This window comes from Ovis canadensis, chromosome 2, assembly GCF_042477335.2.
Source record: "Ovis canadensis isolate MfBH-ARS-UI-01 breed Bighorn chromosome 2, ARS-UI_OviCan_v2, whole genome shotgun sequence".
Taxonomy (NCBI): Eukaryota; Metazoa; Chordata; class Mammalia; order Artiodactyla; family Bovidae; genus Ovis; species Ovis canadensis.
In genome coordinates this window covers 45689812-45702219 of record NC_091246.1, presented here as the reverse complement: position 1 = coordinate 45702219, position 12408 = coordinate 45689812, and positions in this window count along the sequence as shown.

The following is a 12408-nucleotide window of genomic DNA, read 5'->3' as shown; positions in this document are numbered from 1 at the left end:
TACAAATGAACTTATTTACAAAACAGACAGAGACAGACTTAGAGAACAAACTCATGGCTATAAGAGGGGAAGGGTTGATGGGGGAGAAATAGTTAAGGAGTTTGGAATAGACATGTACACACTGCTATACTTAAAACGGATAACCAACAAGGACCTACTGTGTAGCACAGGGAACTCTATACAATATTATATAACAAATGGGAAAATAATTTGAGAAAGAATAGGTCTTGTATATGTATAACTGAAACACGTTGCTGTACATCTGAAATGGTCACAGTATTGTTGAAGTGAGGTGGAAGTTGGTCAGTCGTGTCCAGCTCTTTGCGACCCCATTGACTGTACAGTCCATGGAATTCTCTAGGCCAGAATACTGGAGTCAGTAGCCTTTCCCTTCTCCAGGCGATCTTCCCAACACCAGGGATAGAACCAGATCTCCTGCATTGCAGGTGGATTCTTTAGCAGTTGAACCACAAGGGAAACCCAAGAATACTGGAGCGGGTAGCCTATCCCTTCTCCGGCAGATCTTCCCAACCCAGGAATAAAACTAGGGTCTCCTGCATTGCAGATGGATTCTTTACCAACTGAGCTATCAGGGAAGCCCACAGTATCAACTATAATATAAAATAATCTTTAAACAAGCCCCCTTAAAACCCTCTGCCCTATGTCTTTCTTTCATCTTCAATGTCAAACTAACTGTGTGAGAGGGGTATGCTCTTGGTTCTCTCCAGGCCTTTGTTTCACAGATGAATGTGTGAACAGACTAGATAATCTCCAAGTTTTCTTTCTGTCATGGACTGTTATGCTTCTTAGACAGGTGTGAACAGCTGTGGCTGGATTCTAACAGAATTGTGATAAAGAATCTTGGACTAGTTTTCTTCTTACAACCATTTAATATAGGTTTTTCATGGATTGAAGGTAATTCCTGCCCCTGCCATTCAAGATAGAAGCAAATAAATCTAAGAAGGGACAATGAAGGGAAAGGGGCAAAGGGACAATAACATACAGCTAACACCAGGGCCTGACCCTGTGCTAGGTGATGCCTCCAACAGAACATCATCTGGAGGTACATTAAGTACACAGGAACCCAGGCTCTGGGTTCTGGCTGCCTGTCATGGAACCCTGGCTGTAATACTAAGTATCCATTTGGCCTTGGGTAAGTTATCCCACACCTCTGCATCTCAGTCACCTGATCTATAAAATGGTACTAGAACACCCCTGTTACATATTTACTGTCAGAAGAATGTGTTTGTACATGCAAAGGACATAGAAAAGATACTGACACATATTAAATGCTGAATAAATGTTAGCTATTAGTACTACTATTCAATCTTTTTATTATTTATCTACGGCTGCACTGGGTCTTCATTGCTGCGTGCAGGTGGCAAGTTGGGGCTACTCTCTGGTTGCAGTGCATGGGCTTCTCATTGCGGTGGCTTCTCCTGTTGCAGAGCACGGGTTCTAGTGTATGTGGGCTCCAGTAATTGGTGTGTGTAGGTTTAGCTGCTCTGTGCCGTGTGGGATCTACCTGGACCAAGAATTGAACTTGTGTCCCTTGCATCGGCAGGCGGATTCTTAACCACTTCCCTGGACCACCAGGGAAGTCCACTACTATTCAATCTTAATCACGCATGCCTTTTGCAAATATGAAAACTGAGCCTCGGGGAGGTTGAGTAGCTTGCTTGAACTCACTTAGCCACTGAGTGGCAGAGTTGGGATTCAAACCCAAGTTTATCTGGCTTCAAAGCCCATAATCTCTTTTCTACTCTAAAAGTCTTAAGAGACAAAGGTCTGGAAGAATTATCTTCCCTCTCAATTTTGGCATCTAAAGCATCACCATAAGAATGTTTTAAAGAAAACTAGGACTCACTGTTCATTTCCCACATAGACTCTTGTTTAGGAAAGTATCATAATGTCGAGACTTTGATGCGTTGAGCATGTAATAAGTCTGGGCCCAGTCAAAAACTGAGGCCGCAGCAGAAACTGTGCCATTGGCTTCAGAAGGTCCCTTTCCATTGGCTGGTAGGAGAAAGGTCTTCTTTGGAATCAGACATTTGTAATGGAAATAGGTAACTTAGTCTCTGAAAGTCTTGATTTTCACATCTGTTGTAGGAACGGGGTCGTCTCTGGTGGTTCAGAGGTAAAGAATCTGCCTGCAATGCAGGGACTGCAGGTTCAATCCCTGGGTCAGGAAGATCCCCTGGAGGAGGGCACAGCAACCCACTCCATTATTTTTGCCTTCAGAATCCCACGGACAGAGGACCTTGGCAGTTCAGTTCATAGGGTAGCAAAGAGTAGGACATGACTGAAGTGACTTAACATGCACACATAGAACTAAGAGTCTGGGCCACTCGCCTTGCAGGATTGTGGCCAGGGCGGCAAGACACCACTCCTGCCAGTTCCCTGGAACCTTACACAGGAAATCTTAGCTCATCTTCATTTTCTTTCTACTTTCCCCTTTCTCCTACTGCTCCTTGAGCAGATAATTCTTCCTAACAGTCAGAAACTAAGTATCTAAGATCTTGCAACCATTGCTGTGTTTTTATATATACAAACACAAGCTTATTGAGGACTGTAATTGCTCAGGGATTTCCCTTCTTGAAACCTCTTTGGGTAACCAGAGTCTCTCTGGCTCCTCTCATACTGTTTCTGATGTTAACATTTTAATAACACATTCAGAGTGTTTTTGTTTTATGAATTTTAATATAGATGGAAGTTCTCCCCAAGAGATGTTTTTAAAACAGGTGTTTTAAAGTGAATATCCACATGCCTATTTCCGTGACTAAAAGCCATTTTTTTCCCCCTCCAGACATCAAATTGTTCTAGTTTTCAGGCAGCTCCGAAGTGGTCACCTGTTTTGTTTAGCATTTCTTTACTTTTCTCTGAACTGCAAGCTGAAAGATCCATAAGTGGGTGCGTACATTGCATAAGTATGTGTATGTATGCACATACGTGTGTTGAACATTCAGAAAAGTTTGCCCACAGTTTAATGTTAACCTCCTTTCTTACAATGGTTCAAGAAAATAGCTGTAACACCTCTGAAAATATCTCTAAGAGAGTGTCTTCAGTTCAGTTCAGTTTAGTCGCTCAGTCGTATCTGACTCTTTGCGACCCTACATTCAAGGTCAGGAGGGGCGGCCGTGAGGAGTTACCCCTCATTCAAGGAGCAGTGGCCGTGCTTTGCTGGAGCAGCCGTGAAGAGATACCCCACATCCAAGGTAAGAGAAACCCAAGTAAGATGGTAGGTGTTGCGATAGGGCATCAGAGGGCAGACACACTGAAACTATAATCACAGAAAACTAGTCAATCCGATCACATGGACCACAGCCTTGTCTAACTCAACGAAACTAAGCCATGCCATGTGGGGCCACGCCAGGCGGCTGGGTCATGGTGGAGAATGTGGCGGGTCATGGACAGAATATGGTCCACTGGAGAAGGGAATGGCAAACCACTTCAGTATTCTTGCCTTGAGAACCCCATGAACAGTATGAAAAGAGAATGTCTTACTAGGTAACAACCCACGTGTCTATTCTTTTGAACTCATCTGTTTCTCTGAATGTTAAGTGAAAGAATTGTAGGAACGGCCTGACCCAGGGGAGGTTTCAGGTCTTAACTTCATACAGTGTGTTTGTGCCTTTGGTCTCAGGGTTTACAGAGTGGGGTGCAATTGCTGGAACCAGTGTTTACTGGAGAGATGAACAGCAGGAAGAGGGACAGCCACTGGGGTGAAGTGAGATCCTAATGGAATTTTCCAAATGTTATATCTAAGGGAAGTTCCCTGTGAAAGGTATTTATAGGGATTCCTCCAAAGTTAGGGTTGCAAAACTTTGGGCCACACCACTCTTTCAGCTCCCTCTTGGGTGTCAAGATGCCTGATTATAGATGAAGGGCTCTCAGTGCAGTTCAGTTCAGTTGCTCAGTCATGTCTTGACTGTGACCCCATGGACTGCAGCATGCCAGGCCTCCCTGTCCACCACCAACTCCCAGAGTTTAGTCAAACTCATGTCCATTGAGTCGGTGATGCCACCCAACCATCTCATCCTCTGTTGTCCCCTTCTCCTCCTGCCTTCAATCTTTCCCAGCATCAGGGTCCTTACAAATGAGTCAGCTCTTCGTGTTATAGTTTAATTGCTAAGTCGTGTCTGACTCTTTGTGACCCCATGCACTGTAGCCTGCCAGGCTCCTCTGGCCATGGGATTTCCCAGGCAAGAACATTGGAATGGGTTGCCATTTCCTTCTCCAGGGGATCTTCCCAACGCAAGGATCAAACCCAGGTCTCCTGCACTGGCAGGTGGATTCTTATCCACTGGGTCACCAGGGAAGTCTAGTTGCAAAGTATTGATAAGGAATGGAAGAATTCTCTGTAAAGGATCCTGGAAACTAGGCTCTTCCCTTTTGAAGAAGGCTAGAAAGCAACGTACTTCTGATTTTGAGACCATAGTGCCAGAAGGAATGAACATTAGGGGTAGGAAGGATCCCAGACAGTCAGCTCATTCAATCCCATCTTCCTCTTTGGGGAAAGGAGCCTTGCTCAAAACCCTTGAAGTAGCAGTAGCAGAATGGTGATGATGAATCCCCCATCGCCCACTCCTGGCATGTGGTGATGCAAGATGCCAGGCTCACCGCTATAGTCCAGAAATGTGGAACAGGGAAGAGAAAGGGACTGAAGATGCAGAAGGAGAGATGCAGAATAGACAAAGGAAGAATTTTTAGATACTGATCCTTAGACTGGATGGCTGGGGGTGGCTGGGGAATGACAGAGCAGGGATGCACCTTGAGTTGAGCAGATTTAACAAGCTTCTGGGGGTGCAGCACCTGTGGAGAGATCTCAACGCTCCCCAGAGAACGAAATTTTGGAGCCATTTGGCAGAGCTTAGGGAAAAGAAAAAGTGGTCATGCTCCACTTACAAAGAAAAGACATATGGGGATTTAGATTATAAACAGGCAGAAGAGGAGGAACGAGGTATCCTTTTTTGAGATAAAGCCTCTCTGGGACAGAAGCAGTGCTAAAATCAAAGCCGAATCCGGCCTCTGTACCCCAACACCAAATTAAATCTCAGAGACAGAGTTTTGGAAGAAGCAGGAAAGAATAGCTTTAGTGCTTCGCCAGGCAAATGGGGATACAGTGGGCTAATGTCCACAAAACTGTGTGTCCCAACCCAGGTTGGGGTGAGGTGGGGGTTTGTGAGGGGCTTCCCTGGCGGCTCATACAGTAAAGAATCTGCCTGCAATACAAGAGACCCAGGTTCCATCCCTGGGTTGGGAAGATCCCCTGGAGAAGGGAATCGCAACACACTCCAGTATTCTTGCCTGGAGAATTCTGTGGACAGAGAAGCCTCTTGGGCTACAGTCCATGGGGTCGCAGAGTGGAACACAACTGAGTTGTTATAGCCACGCGTCCCAGGAAACAAACTCACTCAGAAGGACGATGCAGATAGTGGAGTGCAGTTTATTACGCCGGTGGGCCCAAGGCAGAGTCTCCTCTTTGCCGAGGACCCCGACCCATTTTTGTGAAAACCTTATATACCCTAAGTGTATCTGTCCAAACCCACCTCCCCAAATTCCCTGAAACTAGTCTGAACAAAGGAAAAGAAAGACACAGTCAAAGATAACCCATGATTCATATGCCTTAGGCCTAGGTAGTTAACACTGGACAATTATCAATATGCCTGTGGTCATACCCCAATAAGCATAATAGAATTTATGATTCTATTCGATTACACAGATAATTAGGGTACTCTTTTAAGTGATGGAGAGTCTAGGTATGAGCCCTGGGGCTCTTCCATCTGGGGGGTCTGGTTTTCCAGTTGGTTGTTTCCATAGATACTGGGCATATAGATCAAAGTCCATAGTCCAGCCCAAGATGGAGTCCTGTTTTCAAGACGGAGCCTGTTCTGTCTGTTTCCTCCTTCAGAGTGACTAATACATACACATAAAATTTTGCAGTTGCTACTATAAAGGTTTGTGCGTAGTCCAGCAAAGGGAATAATTAAGCCAGGTCACTGATGACTGAAAAATGTCTTCATGATATCTCAAGACGCAGGAAATATGCTGATTTTTTAGTTTCTGGGGAAAATGTGGACCCTGCTTTTGGTACCTACTGCTGAACATCACCTGCTTGCTTGTGCCCTGTGATGTCAACAGTATCGGAATACAAGCAGTGCCCACCTGGGCCCCTTGAGGGCTCTCGCACTGTGCCCCTGTGCCTGGCCTCAGGGCAGAACCTTAGCCTGGTGGTGGAAGTTTACATCCATTCTGTAGCCCCCTCTGCTCCTCCTCACTTCCCCCATAGTCCATGCTTCATGGCTCACAACTTCCCAAGTTCAAAGACAAAGCCAGCCCATCTCCCAGCAGACGTTACCCATCTTACTCACTTTTTAAATTCTTACACAAGGCACCCTGTGGTCTTAGCTTAGCCCAGAGTCTGGCATATGGAGCAGACTCAGGAAGTGGCAGATTTTATTATTTTGGCTTTTAGTGTCTTCTCTCCCAAAGGTCAGGGTGACAACCAGTGAATTAGACACTGGGAACCAAGGAGGGTGATGAGCATGCCCAGGGGCAAACCTCGAAGCCCACCTGGAGGTCTGGGGTACCCAGGATATCTGGACACCATAGCTCTCCTTCATTTCGGCAGTGCGGCTGCAGGAGAGGCAAGCGAGGAGGACGTCTGAGTGACAATAAGCCCTCAGAGCTTCTTGAGAAGGGCTAAGTACAGTAATTTGTTGTAATGACTCAAATTTAAAACAATAACCCAGAGGCATAATAGCACGAGCCAAGAATACCTACTGCATGTGACGGGCTGTTAATGGGAAAAAAACAGTTTGATTTGGTGGCAGAAAAATCTTCAAATGACTTTCACTCTGGATGTTTACTCGGCAGTGTGAAGTGGTAGGTTTCCTATTAGGGTTAATTTGGACCACTTTCGCTCTGCTTGCCGAGAGCCATCCTGCTGATGGAGACCCCTTTACTGTTCCACTTTCCCCACAACTTGAAGCAAATTTCCTAGGCCCATCCCCCTCCCTTTCCTCTTTCTTCCTCCCATCTCCCTTTCAGAGGAGCTGCTACTTCAGTGGCACTTTCCTAAGTGAGTGATGGAGAGCCAATACATAGTAACGGTAGCACCTGCACCTGGCCACGTGGAGAGGTGTGAGACAGCCTGGAAATCTGCCCACATCTCGGAGACTCGCCAACCACACCTACAGCTCTTATTTCACAGGTAGGAGGCAGTCCAGAGAGGCAAGAGACTCCTGTAAAGTCCCCTGCTGCTAAGCAAAAGGGCTGGGACTAGAAGCTCTGCTTTGCCCCCTTCATCCTCTCCCTGGAGATAGAAGCCAAGGCTAGGCATTTATAGCTGGCCACCTGTTTACATTTCTTGGAGCAAGAAAAAAATGGGCTTCAGGCTGAACACTTACAACTAGCCTCCTGTTTGCATTTCCTGAAACCGGGGTAGGTGGACTCCAGGTTAGATATCTACAACCAGTCTCCTGTTTGCTCTTCGAAGTGGAAGTAACAACTGAAACAGGCTAAGCAGCCAGGCTTTGTCTCCTGTGGGCACCTTAAGATAACAGTCACGACAGGAGCAGAGGGGTGGTAAGCCGTGTTTCAATAAAGGATCAGGAGGTCATATATTTCCCCTCCTGGGGGCAAAGGAACCATCTTACAGGCACAGAAAAGCTCTTTGGGGAGTTACAAGGAGGGGGCACCACCCCATAATATGTGATGCTGCTATGTGATTCCCACAGGCCTCTGGGCTGGAATCCATCTGGAGCGAAAGTTGCTCATGCATGTTGGGGAGTGTCCTAGGGCAGGTCAGGTATGGAAAAAGTAACCAGAAAATTAGCTAAAGATTAAAAAAAAAAAAAAAAGACCTGGAAGAACTGGCCTATATAAATGAGTTAACCACCTCTTTCTGTGCGCATCTTCAGTGCGGGGTGGGGGGGACCCCCACATCCTTTGTCTCAGGTGTGAGTCTCTGTCTTGCTTCTCTCTTAACTGTTTCTCCATGTGATTTGCCACTTATTGTTGCGCTATGTCTCTAATAATAAACTTTATACATTTACATCTTTTGCCTTCATGATAAATGCTTTTTTCACTGAGGGTAAGATCCAGGGAAAAATAGCTTCTAACCTTTAGCCCTTGCTGGTCTGGTGACTAGGACTCCTGGTTTTCATTCAGGCTGAACAGTAAAGATAGAGTTAGTCTCTCAGTCATGTCTGACTCTTTGCAAACCCATGGACTGTAGCCCACCAGTCTCTGTCCATGGGTGTCTCCAGGTAAGAATACTGGAATGGGATCTTCTTCAGGGGATCTTCCTTCACCTGGGTCTCCTGCATTGCAGGCAGATTCTTTACTGTCTGAGCCACCAGGGAAACCCTTCATTCGGCTACCGAGGTTAATTCCTAGGCAGAGAATTAAGATCTTGCTTCAGGCCACCACTCTCTGCTGCCTCTCTGAGATCATTCCTACCTCTCTTTCCTGCCCACACCATCCCCTCCTCTGACTCCATCAATGTAGGAGCATGGCATAGCTCACTCCCAGCACCATCTCTTGGGAAGACTAGGGTGAGAGCACCTAATGTTTGAAAGGGGTTTTAGAATATATCGGTAAAAAGTCACTGAGCCCAACTCAGTACCTCCTTTCCTTGTTTGATCTCACTCCTCCTTCCTGGTGCTGCCTCCTAAGAACCTAGCCCAGACCTTTTCAGGCTTGGATCACTAGGGCAGCACTCCACACACCAGCAAGCTCCCTGTGCGTTTCCTATCATATTTTCCACCCTCTCAATGCCCTTCGGTCTGATGAATTGACATTCAGTGTGAGCGACAGTATAACTTAATGGATAGCCTCTTAGGAGACTGCCCAAGAAATTCATCTCTAAGGGTGGAATTCCACATTATGGCAGGCCACAAGGAACACACACACAGAGCAAACATAGAGACACAAACAGATACACGGACATGCACGAGGACAAGTTTTCTGTGGGGACTTTCACATCTCACCACTGAGAAGGTTGGCCCCCCTCTTTGCAGGAAAACAATTCCTTTGTAGAGAATAAACCTATTCAGTTCAGTTTAGCAAATCATCCCCTAGTAAGTTGAAGTGTGTCTTTCAAAAAGATATGTTCAAGTGCTAATCCTAGTACCTATGAAAGTCACTTTATTTAATGAGGTCTTTGAGATGTAATCAAGGTAAGGGGTGGTCATACTGCGTTGGGGAGGATGCTAACCAATGATTGGTGTCCTTGCAGGAACAGAACAGGACACGCAGAGATACACACAAGAGAACGCCATGTGGTGATGGAGGCAGAGACTGGAGCAATATATCTATAAGCCGAAGGACACCAAGGATTGTTGGAATCTGGGAATAGGTGAAGAAAGATGCTTCTCTAGAGCCTTTGGAAGGAACCTGGCCTGACGACACCTTGATTTCAAAGTTCTAGCCTCTATAACCGAGAGAGTACATTTCTGGTGTTAATGAGAATACATTTCAGGTTTGTGATAATTCATGACAGCAGCCACAGGAAACTGATACAGTCCCTATGAAGGGCCAGGATTTCTTCCTGATTCAGCAGTGGGTGAGGACTATGTGTCTCTGTGCTCAGGGAGCTTACTGAGATCTCTTTGTGGGGGCTCAGGGTCAGGGACAGGCAGTAGGTGAGGAAAATTCCCCTCTTGGGCTTCCTCAGCATCCTGCATTGGCTTTACTTGGCTTCCCTTCAGTTCCACAGTGGACAGTGTGTCCTCCCTTGTTCAGCACGGGGCTTAGAGCTGGTTGGATGGGGCACAGTCCCATCCTCAGTCATTGACCTCCCCTACTTTCCCCCAGACCCAAGGAGTTGGGGGAGGTATTTGCCTTTTGTGTTATGTAGACCTAGTTTTGAATCCTCACTTTGTCATTTTGTAGTTAAAAATTCTATTTCCTCATGAGTACAGGGTAATACTTGGAGTTGTGAGGAATCTGAGAGGAAGATCCCAGGGTACATCACAGAGTCAGACAGATGAATGGACCCAGGTCCTATCAACTCTGCTTCTACCCACTACTTGCTAAGGTTGTGATCTTGAGCAAGTTACTTAACTTCCTGTGCCAGCCTCAATCTCCTCATCTATAAAGTGAGATCAGTAATAGCATTCATCCCATGGTGGAGTCGTGAGCATTGACTGAGTCAACATTTGTAAGAAGCTTAAAAGAGTTCCTGGCAGATAGAATGTGCTCAGTGAAGAGAAGCTGATATCGTTTAACTGGTAAGCAGTTGAGTCACACAGAGGTGACATGATCTATCCAAGGACAGTTAAAGGCTGAGCTGGTCCCAGTCCCATTCTCAGACTGATGGCTTCTCTGAACAGCCACTGTTTCATTCATTTGAGGGGCTGTGCTTCTTAAGAATTTAAACCCTGGAATCAGGTAAACATCAATGCAATTTTAAACCTAATTAATTACTAGCTGGGTGATCTTGGACTTGCTACTTAACATCTGAGGATCTGATTTTTTTTTTCACCTATAAAATACAGATGTAGACTTCACAGGTTGTCTGTGGGTGAGATAGGAATAAATATAAACACTTAACCACATACTATAAGCATTCATAAATATTTCTGGCTATCATTTGTGTGAATTAGAAGTCAGTTCAACTATATCTAACTAAATAGTGATAATAGTGGCTTTAAAACTCTCTGGTTCATTTTTTTCCCATAAAAGGGAGTAGAGACAGTGGTCCAAGAATAACATGGTGGTACCAAAAATGTCACAAGGGACCCAGGCTCTACCTCTATTTCTGCCTTAACAGTCGCAGTTTGTGGTTTCTATCCTCAAGGTTACACCATAATCCAATATCACGTCCATAATCTGAACAGCAACAAGTGTGTGTATGTGAGATGAGGTTGGGGGATGGGGTGAAGACAAAAAAGACCACCGGGCAGCTGAATCAACTCCCTTAAGAAGCCATTTCGCAAGTTGATACTTTGCTTGTATTTTATTGGCTAGAACTTAATCACATGGTCACACCTAGCTGCAAGGAAAGCTGGGAAATGTAGTCTTACACCCATCCATTACATTACAGTCAGTAGGACCTAGGATCTGTCACATCCATTACAGTTAGTAGGACCTTGGCTTTGGTACAAACGTAAAGGAGAAATGGATATTGAGAAGACAAATAGCAGCCTCTGCCAGATCATTGTTATTATTCTTATAGTTGTTTTTACTATGCGCCAGGAGCCTGCCCTCTAGGAATCTACAGGTTTTACTGTAGTGCTATGAATGTTGTGAAAGACATGCACAGGGATGTAGGAGTACTTAGGAAAAAGAGAAGACACTGAAGGCTTGGTGAAAAAAGTGATGTTTGAGTGGTCTGCCAGGGCAACAAGCATCAAGGGAAGGGAATGCTTAACACAAAGAACACCACACACAAAGTCTAATTGTTTTGTCAGCCTATCCCCTGACTGCTTGGAATTGCTATTTTGGAAACAGTGTTGTGAGTGATGGAGGTGGGGTTTGGACAGGCTTCCAGGGACTGTCCTGGGACTTCTCTTATCCACACAGTCTCTGGGGCAGATGGTGAGGGGTGCTGAGCCCTGCTCTTTGCAAGTTTTTTCTGATTCTTCATTCTGATTTCACCAGACAGCAATCTATTTGTTAAATAAAACAGCTGGTTATTGAAAAAGACATATTTATTGGGAATTAACTGCCATGTGCAAAATGGGTATTTACTACCTACTTGTCAAACATCAGGGAATTTGTGTTTAATAATCATTTTTTTTTCAATTAACTCACAAAAATACATCCCATTAATTCTAAATTAAATGCATATTTGCAAAACTCTAATTCACAACGTAATCAAATTATCTCTTTCCAGCCTGTTTCTGATGGTTACGTGTTGGTGAAAGAATCTCAGTTGATGTTCTTAGAGACACAATTTTCTTTTAGCCATGTGCAGTTGCAACTTGGACTAGAGGACAATTTTCTCAATCCCTTCCTCCCTGTGTTTGTCTCTTCACTCTTGTCTTCTTCTTGTATTACCAGCACCTAGAAGGTGAAAATGGCTAGAATATCTGGATGATCTAAACTGATGGTTGAAGCCTGACCTCTGTCTTTAATCCCAGTGGTAGAAGGTCTTGGAATATGTGCCAAACAGATCTCCTTTCACTGTGCTACAGGGAAAGATTGCTTGACTGGACATTAAGGGACTTGGGTTTTAATTCGGAATTCTGTTGTGTGACCTTGGGCAAGTCATTTTCTTCCTTAGAGCATGCATGTCAGAATAAAGTTAAGCAGGTTCCTTCACTGCAGGATTTCTTAGAGATATTATTACCATGTTAATGTGCACAGAGAGTATCCAACTGGAGAACAGATATAATTTTCCTTTTCCAAAACTCCTTTGACCACTCAACTCTCTCTCTCTCCTTTTTTTTTTCCTCCCTT